At 39.1% G+C, this 13,152-nt stretch overlaps 1 protein-coding gene across 3 annotated transcripts in view; it reads left to right on the forward strand.

Annotated features, from left to right (window-relative positions):
- Nucleotides 1–13,152, forward strand: part of LOC102289456 (metabotropic glutamate receptor 4) — a 187,121-nt gene that overhangs the window by 11,456 nt on the left and 162,513 nt on the right. The window contains exon 1 of one of the 3 annotated variants that reach the window (XM_005917945.3): nt 1,850–10,117. The exons of 1 other annotated variant lie outside the window; for it this stretch is intronic. The gene's annotated coding sequence lies outside the window, so the exon portion shown is untranslated. Of the gene's footprint in view, nt 1–1,849; nt 10,118–13,152 lie in introns of those variants that run through there. One more of the 3 variants, XM_005917944.3, reaches the window with a different exon arrangement.

Genomic DNA, 13,152 nt, shown 5'->3' on the forward strand with positions numbered 1-13,152 from the left:
TAATAAAGCTTCCCAGGACTTCAGCGTTCTTTTTGGATAATGTCTTTTTTTTCATCTGGCGATGGATGATTGTCCACAGAAAGAGAGGATTCACTGGCACACAGCATGGTATTAGCCAATTTAGCCAAACCTTCAGGTCAAACAGCACTCTGTGAACTTGCTGAGAGTGGGGCTAGGTCAAAGGATTGCAATGCAGGATGTTTCTATCTCAGTGGCCGGGCTGACCTAACCGAGACTAAAGTGGTGTAATAGGCTGCAGTGGAAAAGCTCACAGAAGTGCATTCCATGAGTGCTGGATGTTTTTTCAGCGGTTGCTCCTAGTGAATTATTTAGTGAACATGCTTGTAATTACACAGTGAATACAGCGAGGCCGATTGGGTTGTGGTGTGCCTAGATCATTGCAGGGATCACAGGACAATGTGATGAACTCAAAAGCATTCCAGGAACTGCTGCATACTGCTGCTCTCCTCTTCCCCACCGCCCTCTCCCCTTTAGCACTGTCAGCAATTTTCTCCTGTGAATGGCTGGCGTCAGGGCAGCCTTCTTAGAGCTTTTAAAAGGTTGTTAAAGGTCCTTGTGAGACATGGCCTCTATCCTTCCATTGCCACCCACACCCTCCACTGCCCACAAAGCCCTCAAAGCAATCACAGCTTCTCAGGATGTCAGTTAGCATTAGGGTATCACCCCCACCCCACCCCTTACGCCTGCGATCAGGGCTCAGCCGGGCAGGGTAACTGGGCCACTGCGAAGGCACTCACTTGTAGCAGCCAAGGGAGAGACCGGTCATCTCTGCCACAGTAACCTTTAAGAGCTTTTCAAGGATCGGGATGTGATGGCGTGGGCGATGAATGATGGTGAAAGTAATGCTCTGATTCATCTGTTGGTGTAAACACAGAATGACTAGCACAGCAGAACAAGATGCAGCTATGGACTCAAATAAGACACAAATGTCATCCAATTCAGTTTTTTAAGGGTAAGACAACTGGAGGGCCCATTATGTGGCCCTGCTCTCCAGACCTGTCCAGGTTGGTTCGTCTGTCAAAGTAAAATGGCAGGACTGCAAATTCTGCTTGACAGCGCATACTCCCCTTAGGGAGACTAAGTGGCATCAACCTGTCCTAGTCACACACTGTTGCTGACAAGGTGATGATGAACACCTTTCATTAAAAAGAGGAAGCTGGGGTTTTACTGTGAGAGAGCATGTTCCGGTCTTAATGTCAAAGAGAATGGCTGGAAGAGGGAGCCTTGGGGCCCAAACTCTATACTGTTTTATATGCCAAGAACTCCTGTATGTCGCCATGATGTACATTAAAAAACCCATAGGACCTGCAATTAGAGGCACACAAAAAGCTGGCTGCTTGGATTAAAGCACTCCCACGAAAATAGTTTGGATCTTGTCACAACTGCAGGTAACGTATGATATTTGGATTTATTGCAAAAAGACTAATCGTTCCAAATTAGAGTTCACAGATTGTGGAGCTTTGGTGCAATTAAAAACACAGATTTCTAGGGGGCAAAACATTGCAATATTGATAGATTGATTGTCTGGTATGGGGGAAATATCCCACCCCACACTCCTTTGCATGCAGATAGCACAACTAGTAAAAGTGGAGGTGGCTGCTGTCTCAGCCTGTAGCAACATTTACAAGGATTTACTGTGAAATTTGAAGATAAGTGGCAGATAGTAGTCTGTCTGCATACATACAGCTTTAGTTTTAACTTGTTTTTAACAAGTCATGTCAACCTAGCAAGCATAAAAAATACACGAGGTGGATGGGACCGCTTTACATGTAACTTCTCTCCTTGTTAAAGGTTATTAAACAGATGATGAGATAGGAGTCAGTAAAAATGAGTAGTTATTGTTAAATCTAGAATAAGGTTACAGCTCAACTCAGTTGTGTAAAGTGCGAATGGATTTGATTTGGCTGCCTGACTGCTGTCCACTAATGAAGCTTTGGCTGCTGCATGTCTAAGCACTAATTGGGTACATTGAAAAAAGCCCCATTAGAACCCATACTAACTGTGTCTTGAGATAGCAGACTTATTTTTGTAATAATAGTGAGTGCTGGGTTCAAGACGGTTGAATTTTTAGTTTGGCAAATCCCATGCGCATTGGAGCTGGCAGGCTACACTGAAGATGCCAATACAGAAGCCGCTTTGGTAAAGCAGTTAAAAGCTGCACAGCTTTAGATATAGGATGCTGTTTTCTGGGGTTGCTGATGCTGCCCTGTTTATACACAATTTTCATTTTACAGTATATTGCTTTCAATTGCATTTTAATCAAATGCAGGGAAAGCGAGCCTAGTGTAAACACACAGAAACGTCAACTGTGATTGCTTGACCCCAAGAGCTTTGGTATTAGGTGAAGAATTTTAAAACATCAGCTGTTGAAATAATTTAACATTGTATAAATCATTAACCATCTGTGGCAGTGGCTGCAAAATATTTTGGCAACTTTAAGCCCAGTACTTAGAAAACATGGCTTGATAAGCAATACTGACTCATCTGTAATTGCTTTATAGTGACAGGAGCTCATATCTGGCAAAAGAAATATTGCAGAGACTATTTTCCCCTGGTCACTGCGATAGCTTTTTGCTGATTATGATACATTTCCCCCCCTTAAATGTATGTATATATATATAGTTTACTTCCATGGGCACCAGAATTAATCAGTGTGGTCTCATTTACTTTTGAGGGGGCACTGGCTTGCAGCCTCCAAACACAAATGTGTTTTTAAATGGAAATTTGATGTGCTGTAGCTTCAAAATGCAAAGCAGAACCCTCTTTGTCAATATATATGTATATAGAACACTGCAGCTTAAACATCGACTGTCTTTGCCATCACTATGTCACAGTGCTGATCATTTTTGACAGATGTTTGTTATCTCTTAGGGAGGTAAAGTGTCATACTGCCTGGTGTAAAAGCAAGTCCCTGCCAGGATGTCATCACAGGCAAAATAATATAAAAGCTTTTTCATCGGGTGTCCAAACTATAAATATATATATGATATACAAAGCTAATAATTATTATAACAGTAAAATACAACAACTGCAACATCTGCTAATAATACCATCGTAAAACAATTATATTGAGCTGCAAAGTCAAAAAGATTAAAACTTATTTCCATTTCCCACATTTTGATTGTTCAGCTGAACAAAGAGGGAAGATGTGGAGAATTGGATCCATTAGAGTCCTCTAGCTGAATGTAAATTATGACATTAGAAGCAATAAAATAGCTTGGATCTCCCAGTAAACACTAGTGTCTGAAGTACCCTGGCTGCCAGCATATGGCTTCAAACGAGACACAGCTCCCACACCTACAATCCATCCACAAATCATTACTGGCCTAATGAGCAACATCAAACCCTGACATTACAACATGTTACTACTACCTCCATGACAACTAGGATGGCAGAAAAAAGAGCAATCCGTCCTTGGCTTTTCCTTTTCCTTTCCTTTATACAGGTTTCATACCCTGAAACTATATCAACAATCCTAGCACTCCAGAGGCTGGAATTTGTACAGTTTCTGCTTTGTCTCTGCTGGTTCATCTAAGTGCAGGATGATGATAATGCGTGTTATTTTACAGTAGAGGATTGTATCTACCCTCGCTATCTCAGTGGCCACACAGTGTTCAATTACATTGATTTTTCCCCCCCCCTTCTTCCTTTGTTGTCCAGCTGGATAGTTTATAGGCTTTGAAGGTGCACCATGGAAAAGAAGGCAAGAAACACAGGGGCGTACCTGATATCACTTTATTACCAGAGAATCTGAAAACAGCACAAAAGAAGATGAAAAGAATTTAAAATGACCACATTAACATATTACCCTTGTCTAGTAAGAGCTTTGAAATCCCAAATTATAATTTTTTTAACCTAAAATATAAAGGTAGAAGGACACCTGTAATTACATAACCCTGAAAAAAATGCACAGATGTCAAACAAGACATCCTTGTTTCCTTTTTCCCGTCTCCACAGTAGTCATTGTTGAGATGCAAATATCAGTGTTGCCCAAAATAATGTTCCTCTTTTTTTGTGATAAGAAACTTTGCATTTATTGTAAGATTATGTTAAGGATAAAAAAGGTGAGATTGTCACAAATGTAAAATGGATACATGTATTGTGAAGTTTACATTCACCTGTCACAATTAGTGTTTACTGTGCAATTACACCATTGGACTGATGGCAGTGTCATCACCATAGACCATGCCTGGCATGAAAAATGCAAAAATAAAGCGATTACAAGTGTAACATGAGTAAAGTTGTGAACACAGTACCGTGCTTGTTAGGATAATTAGTATTAGAGAAAGCATAGGTTGAGCTCTTACTGGCATTCACAGAGCTATTTTGAGACATGTTAGGCATTGTCTTAATGGAAAGTCTGAGAAATGTATGCCTAAGTAGTGTTCTCCTATGACATGTAAACTGCATTATTATGATACATTATATGCACAGAGTGAGACTTGCATAATCAGCTTAACTGCAATGTTGCTCTAGTTGAAATATTAGTAAGATGTGTTATTATTTTAATGCATGCAGAACGTGAAAGGTTTTATGATGGGACTCCAGGTTTGATTGATGATCTATCAGTTTTGTTCAGAATTAAACAACAGCTCAACTCACTGTAAATATACTGAAATTTTGTATTGACATTGTCTGTGGAGAGAAAAATCCTAATGACGCAGGTGATCCTGTGATGTTCAGTCTTGTTGCCAACAATGTTTTTTTTTTTACTCATCCAGGAAAATGTTGCAGAACTTGGCACAAATATTCAAACATTTTTTTGAACTGCAAGTTCAGTATTTTCACTTGAAATTGAATTGAATGGCCATCAGCAGTTTTAATCAGTTACATAGATATGGCCAGCGGGCACCCTCTCCCACGAAACTTGGTATTCAGTTATCGTCCACTGTAATCAGTGATAAACAGAAATCAGCTCAGCTTATAAGTCTAGAAAAACCTTTAGCTGTTCTGTGATGAAGTGCATGTAGAACGGCATGTGGTAAATGACAAAATTCAGCTTGGAAACACGTTGCTTGCTTACTAAAGATTGTCCATTCATTTTCTTCTGCTTACCCCAGCTGTCATAGGGCCAAAGATGAGGTACACCCTGGAGTGGTTGACCGCCTTCTGCAGGAGAGACACGCTCACATTCATTCCTATGGCCAATTAAGAATTCCCAATTAATCTAGCATGGTTAGGCTTCAAAAGAGCAACAACCTGGAATATCCAGGCAGAAGCCATAAACTAACAGGGCAAACATGCAAACCCCACCCAAAGAGGCCTGCTGGTGGATTCAAATCCAGGACCAGCTTACAGTGCAGCGCTAAACTGCTGCATCACTTTCTCTGAAGGTTGTAGGTTTTTTTCTTTGTGTTTTTTTTTTTTACAGTATTTTATACTGAACCAAACAGCCTAAAATCAACCAATAAGCAGTAAGCAATTTCATAAGCAAATGTGATTCAAATCATTCAAGTCCAAAAGATATTTCTTAATCTCCTGGCTCATGTGTGACCAATGTCAGCACCACTCCTGCCAGTGGAGACACTACACTCATTACGGAGGAACTTCTCCCCAGTGGAAGGTGTTATAATTTTCCACTGATCCTGCAAATAAGTGGAAAGAGCCCTCCTACATGTGATAAGTATTGGACTGATAACAGCTGATAATGGCCATTTATGAAGTGAGCTGATAACATTCAAAACAGGTCACTAATGACATCAGCCTCCCCTGTATTTTGTATCATTGAATTTTGAACATGGTTAACATTTTTGCAGAGAAACATCAATGTGAGGATATTTCAAATGTATCCAAGGAAAGCTTTAGACTTGCTACCCAGGCTCTGGGCAATTAGGCATCTCTTTTCTAATTTTATTCAATAGTATGTGAGATAAATATAATATGCAGGCAACCTTATGTTATATAAAAGTTCTTTAATAGTAGTGCTACAGTTCTGAAACATTAGACGCTGACCTTTCTTTTACCAAAGGTGTATGTGCTCTGCCACCTTTCTCAAAGCTTTTCTCAAAGGAGCCCTGGACAGCCGTGTTCAGACACAGAAGGTTATTGTCTATATGGCTTTATGAAGTCAGGGCAGTCATTCAAAAGAAAATTTTAAAGACCATTCAGATGCCTGTTGTCACTGGATTGTGTATTGATATTGACAAGTCACTCAAATATGCTTATGTTTTGTTATTTTAATGTTCAAAATGATATTTAAATTGTGTTCTAATTTGTAATCCTTTTGCACAGCATAGTTTAAAAATCCCCATTAAGCTTATATTTATGCTAATAAATCCAATTCATTTATACTTTAAATACTTTAACATACTTAATTTCATTGTTGTTTATCTCACGGTTATGCATCAAATCAAGTTTATTACTGTGTTGATTTATATGTGATTGAAATACATAATCCTTCACATTAGTCCCAATATTTTTGTATTGTTGTCTTTTTATCTTTAGCATAATGTTATTGCACGCATATGAACAGGAACATTGATAATTCGCAGTTGCTCCTACTTTGTGCTGAAAGGCCATTTCAAGTTCTATTTTTTTCAGAACACATTACACCTGTTCATGAATATATGCATATCTCATCAGCCACACTTTGCAAGAGGCAGTTTTCATGCTCACAAGCATTGTTGTATTGCATGTGAATGCAGGGCTCGAGTTGACGTGCTTGTATAGTTTAATACTTACACTCATTGCTGCAAATTGAATGTAGTTAGTAAGTGGCGCTAACTTTTCAAAATGAAATTCATTTCCAGGCACAGTCATTTTCTTGTTTAGTTATTACTTCAGATGCAGACAAAATAGGACCATCTTCCAAATGTATTTCTGAACATATCTTTGTTAGACGTAATGGGTTATGAATGTGAAATGAAAATAATCACAAATTGGTTTCCAAGGTTGTGTCAGTTAATTAGCACCTGCTTAAGTGGTCAGTAGAGATGTCCACGTCGTACTGTGGGATGAGGCTGTGAACAGCATCAAAAGAGCGCCCATTACCCAAAAATGTTCTGAGTAATAGTGGAAATTATTGAAAGTGTTTCACAGGGGCACTCTAAAGGCTGCATAATGCAAAACAAAACAATGCAACAAATTAGCAATATTACACAATACATAAAGTAAAAAAACCCACAACAATAACAGTAATAAAATGGAGAATTAATATGAGCTGATTTAGTTTAGTACATAACAAGAGCACAAATGAAATCTTAAGGAGCATCACTGCCATGTTCTCTTTTTTTCTTTTTAAGAAGAGGTCTTTGTGCAGGAAATGACTACTTATATTTGCTGCTGGTAGAAAAAGAAATCTCATTAGCAGTCGAGCTTCATGCTCTGCAAAATTGTCAGTGACATCCTTCTCTCCTGCCCCCTGAAGACTTGTTACAGTGTTCAGGGCAACTTGTGAAGGCATGGCAGTGTAAACTGATGTTTGAACTGTGACATGAATGCAGACAGAGAGGCGGTATTATTTTCTAGAAGAGACATCTTTCTCCTCGAACAATGGCCCCCTTCTTTTTCATTCAGATACTCTTATTTGATATTGCATTGTCGCGCTGTCTTCAAAAGTGTCACATAGCAATTACACACTTGTAAAGACCTATAGGCTGTGCAGTTCAGACATTTGCACATTATGCTCACTTGTTGGCTGATATGCAGGGAAGGTCTGGTGTTTGTTCTTTCTTTGATCTGTTTGTCTCACGTCCAAAAAGATGCACTGGAATTTGTTAGGCTGGCCTCCTACTCTTCTCTTTGTCAGCATAGTCTCTGCTACAGCAGTATTATTTGACTTCAGGTTTATTAGCAGGGTTCAGTTGTGAATAGCTGCTTACAGCACAACAGATGATTCACCAATTTTTCATTACTCATTCTGACAAATGCTGAAACTAGTATTACTGTCTGACACAAATTCCTGCCACAATGTTTTCATATTCTTTCTCAAACAATGCAAGGTAGTGATCACATTTAAGGTCACTGCTATCTCACATTGTATTGGGGTATTTGGCAAGGATTTCTTTTTTATCTCCTCTCAAGCAATACCATTTATCTTATCCAATCATCTCCCCTTACAGATCAAATAATGTTATATACTTACTTTAGTCAGATCTATGCGCTCCTGCTTCTTTTCATACAGGACTTTTTGCTGCTATACCCAACATTCACAGTCTCAATTTTTACTAAGCTTGAATTGAGCTTGGGTCTATAGGCGACTTTCTGTGACATTTCAATAAACAATTTCTTAGTCTTTATTGACAAACCCTGTCAAAGACTGCCAAAGCTGTTCCGCTGTAACAAAAACATCAGCTATGACTTAGACACAGTTGCCAGGTACAATTTTGCTGCACTTATGGTAAGCTGAAGCTGGTGAACAGAAGGCTTTCCAGCCTACATTCTGCCTGCCTGTGCATTTCGTGGTGAATGGCTACTCTCACTTGCAGCTCCGGAAGGAGTGCCCGTACTGTCAACATCTGCTGCAGGTCTCAAAGGACCTGCAGGCTGTTGCACTACAGAGAATGTATGCTTCTAATTCATACAAGCATTTGGATAATGGGAACTCTGTTCCTGAAAAACAGAAAAATAAAATTCATACTCACATCATCAAAGAAAGTCAGAGAAGATGGGTCATAGTGAAAGGTGTCTTTTCAGGTTAGTGAACGGGGGTCCAATCTCATGCTGAAAGCATGAATATAGTAAGTATGCATAAAAAAGCTTGTCTGTATGCATGATAAAAAGATGATTAAAATTAGCCTTCAAGCCTACAAACAAAAACAGACACATTTTCACAGTAGCCATTACATACGAGAGGGTCTGTGATTTCAAAATTAGAGGTTTGCAAATTGATGAGCACTGGTCAGTGGACATTCAGAAAAGGAGGATGGCTGCATCAATGGGATCGTGGTGATGAATTCTAGTCTGACAGAGCAAGTGTAAAATTGATTCGAATTAGACACAGAGAACAATTACATGTTTTGTGTGGACACTATCAGTGTGCACGAAACAAGACTCATTTTCTCATTTATTTAGCTATAATCCTGTGTTGCATACCCAAAGGCACAATACAGTACCTTACTGCAGGATCTCACGGTACAAAGCGCCTTGAGGCGTCCGTTGCTGTGATTTGGCACAATATAAATAAACCTGAATTAAACTGAAAAGAAGAATGTGTAAACAAAAGGCAGACATTTCATTATGGTTCTGGACGCGTGTCAGCATTGTCCAGTCATTTCACTCAAAGTCAAAAAAAAAAGTTGACTCCTAACTAATTATTCTTATTAACGTAAAAATAAAGTTTGCTTCTGAAAAATTGCGCAGCTGTATGAATCTTTGCTATTAGGGGAGAAGAAAAATCTTAACAATAAGCATTAAAGATAAGATATAAGATAAGATCATGAAGAAAAGGCTGCTGAAAAATCACAATGGCATGCAAGAGTGTAAGAAAAATAACACATGCCATGTATACAACATCAGTAAAGATAAGGCAACGTTAAATAAAAAAAGGAAATAGCAAACTAAGACAAAAAATGGTGCTTTAGTTTTACTCCTACTTGCAGAGTTTAATCCCTATATAAAAAAACAAAACAAAACAACACAAAAAACTGCCTCTTTGCCCTTTTGTAAATGTTATTGATTTCTGTTTGGGGGAAAGAGCGCCCTCTACAGCAACCCACATTTAATACCCATTCACGGCTATTTAAAACCGTGCAGTCAAGCCAAAAGAAGCCAGGTGCACATTTTAATTAAAAACACATTTTTCCAATTACAGCTGAAACCGTGAACCTAAAATAAAAAGCGAAGCAAATGTAGTGAGTTCAAGCAAGCTAATTATGGTAAATTAAATGGAAAGTTACAAAAGATAGAATCAAAGCTTAAGGCTACCTAACTTTATATGTTTGCTTAACGCCAGGCTGCAGCACTTGGGAGGTTGATGGCTTCATTTTTATTTTAGCATTCGGGTCTGGGCTGCTTCCTAAAATTTTTGTCTTAAGTTGCATTCATTGGGAACTCTGGGTACTTTAAATCTGGATCTAAGAAGGCTGAGAAGGAAATAGGAAAAAAGATGAATGTTTTCTCTTAAGGTACCTGGTGAGTCTTTCCAATAAAATAATCGGTGAGTCATTGTCTTTTTTGTTTGTTGGATTTACTGATGGCAGCCTAGTGTAGCGCTGTGTATAAAGTGGGCTGTTGTTAGTGCTGTGGAGCCTGTATTGCTTAATTGTGCAGTTCCATTGTTGGGCTGGATTTGTTAACAGTCATGTGTACAGAGGCTGACAGAAGGCTACATGCTGACAGTGCTGTATACCCACAAAGCTCCAGGATGGAGCTCATTAAGGTGGATGAATGAGTGGTCAGATCACCTCTTCAGTGCTTCATTTTCATGTTATTTCATCTTTGCTTTGCTTTTAAGATGCTCTAAATTGGGTTTACTGTATTGAAAATGACCCGAACAATGCTGGACATGGATGAAAAGAGCATGGCTAAATTATGGCTGGTTTTACATTGAGGATTTAGGCTGTTGTTTAAGCATTTATAATGACTGAAGCTGTTATTTTACTATTTATGGAAAGATTGTTTTGCATTTATGTGATCAGGAAATTGGGCAGCTTTTCATCCGAAAGTCCAAAATAAGTTGAAATCTAGTTTAAAAACAAACAAACAAACAAACATTCCCCCCCCCCTACACACACACTTATGTCTAAAAACTGTATTGATAATATTTTTAATTTGAACATTTAACATGATTAATTTCTTGCATTTTCTCAAAACTTTAAACACAAAACCAGTTTCAACAGTGCTTAATTGGTACTAAGGGGTCCAAAGTGTGCCAAGAAAATATCTCAGACACCAATTCACGATCGCCAGCCTGAACTATTGATACAAGGCATCATCCATGCTTTTATGTTTATGCCAAATTTTGACTCTGCTACCTAAATGTTTGTGAGGAAATCAAGACTCATCAGACCAGGTAGCGTTTTGGCAATCTTCCATCATTCAGTGTTGGTCAGTCTGTCCAAATATTAGCCTCTGTTTGTTGTTTTGAACTGCCAGGAGTGGCACCTACTGGGGTCTTCCTCTACTGTACCCCATCTGCTTCAACAGTTTCTTCAACATGTTTTGTGTTCAGTGGTTATTTGAGTTACTGTTTCCTCTCCGTCAGCTTGAAGCAGACTGGACATTCTACTCTGATACCTCTGGCATCAACAAGGAATTTCTGCCCAGAGAGCTGCCTCTCACTGGAAATGTTCACTTTTTCACAGCATTCTCCGTAAACACTGGAGATGGTTATGCATTTCCTAAAACACTCAAAACAACCTGTCTGGCACCAACAATCATGCCAACTTCAAAGTCACATAAATCACCTTTCTCATGCTTGGTTTGAGCATTAGCAAGTCATCTTGACCACACCTGGGTGCCTAAATGCTTTGCTGCCATGTATTTAACTGAATAGATATTTTAATGAGCAGTTGAACAGGCATACCAGTGACCAATGAGTACGTTTCTTTTTCTTATGAGTAAATCATAGTGTGAGAAACATCATACTAAACAGTTCTTCTATTACTTTACAAATGTGGTCTGTTGCAGCGGGTCAAATTTCTTCTGAAATTACTGAAATGATTGTGCTCTTTCTCCTCTACCTCACAGTTAGTTTCCGTCCACTGATATTTTCAACATTCAGCTCAACGTTGCTGGCTGTGGGTTCTGAACTGCCTCAGTTTCGGGCTTCAGGTTTATCATCCTTAGCAACAAGTGCGAACAATTCTGTGTTTAAGAAATGGCATCTGTGCTGTAATTTAACTTTTGCTTCCTGTGGTTACCATTATGCTTCATAACGGAATCACTGTGCAGAATGTGTTTTAGTGAGTGGGGATGTACTTAGAGTTTTACAAAAAGGTTAAAGGAGAATTGCAAATTGCATCTAATTAGGTGAAAACAGTTTAACGTTTTGCCAAAAGAGGGATTGATTAGTTTAGGACATTGAGAATTTGCTTCAGAAAATGCGAGTTAGTGTCTTAACAATTCAGGAAAGCTGTAATAAAGCAAGGTTGTGAAAGCTGAACTGAGGATAGCTTTTACTGTTGGTTGTGCAGTCTCTTCCTTCCAGCTTATTTTGTGCTGTGTTGCAGAAATTACAGTAAAAACACTGTCCTGTTGTTAACATTGGGGATATATGGTGCTCTTTGTTAGCTTGTGTCCCCTGTTGACTCTGTGGTTTTTGCTTGTTTGCAGGTCCACTTATGTGTTTCCAAGAAAGGACAAGGTGCAGAGACTTAAATTTTCACATAATCAGCCATCTTCTCTGAGATACACTGAAAGACTACGTTTCTCACGCTGCATGTGGTGGAGATTATGAGCTTGTACTCAGAAGGGAGGCCTTCCGATTCAGGCTTTTACTCTCTAGAGTCCCTGGGCCTTATGTATTTTGTATTAGCTGCTATAGATTAAAATTGTTCATACAATTTTCTCTGGGGGATTGAAGGTGATGGCTCTGCATGAAATTTGTGTTGCATTTTTCTATTTCTCTTGCAATTTATATAAAGAGCCTGGTAGAATTTGGATTCGGCAAACAGACTTAAGACCAGATGAACTGAACAGCGGCTGTATCTCGTGCCCTTAAAGTTTGTGTGACTGCACATCGCTTTGTTCCCATTATCTTGAAAAATCTAACGAGCAGACACTATACTTGCAAAACACTCATTCTTACAGATATGCCCTAGTTTTCCATATGTTGCTGCTTCAAGTGATTCAGTTGGAATTGGGTCTGTCAGGGGAACAGGTTTGATAAGACATAATTCCTTAATCCTGACAGGCAGGCAGGTCTAGCCCAACAGATACAGTAAATCAATCAGTGTGTCTGAGAAGTACCTGCCTTCAGTATCGACTGTGACCCCACCACCCCCATGCTATTCTCACGCACACACTTTCTAGGACATGCTCTATAGTCTCTTTTCGCATTCACGCTCTGTAAATATGAAGCTTTGGTACATTATAGTCTAAAATACAAAGTTGAAAAGCGAGTGTATTTGACCCACAAGATGAAGTATGGTAGGCATCATTACCAAGAGCCGCTTAGTGTCAACAGGAGGCTGGAGATGGTTCACCTCATACCATCTTTTTACTGGGCCATTAACCAGGCTCACATAGTGC

This window comes from Haplochromis burtoni, unplaced genomic scaffold (genome assembly GCF_018398535.1).
Source record: "Haplochromis burtoni strain Fernald_Lab_line unplaced genomic scaffold, NCSU_Asbu1 Contig_26, whole genome shotgun sequence".
In the NCBI taxonomy this organism is placed as follows: domain Eukaryota; kingdom Metazoa; phylum Chordata; class Actinopteri; order Cichliformes; family Cichlidae; genus Haplochromis; species Haplochromis burtoni.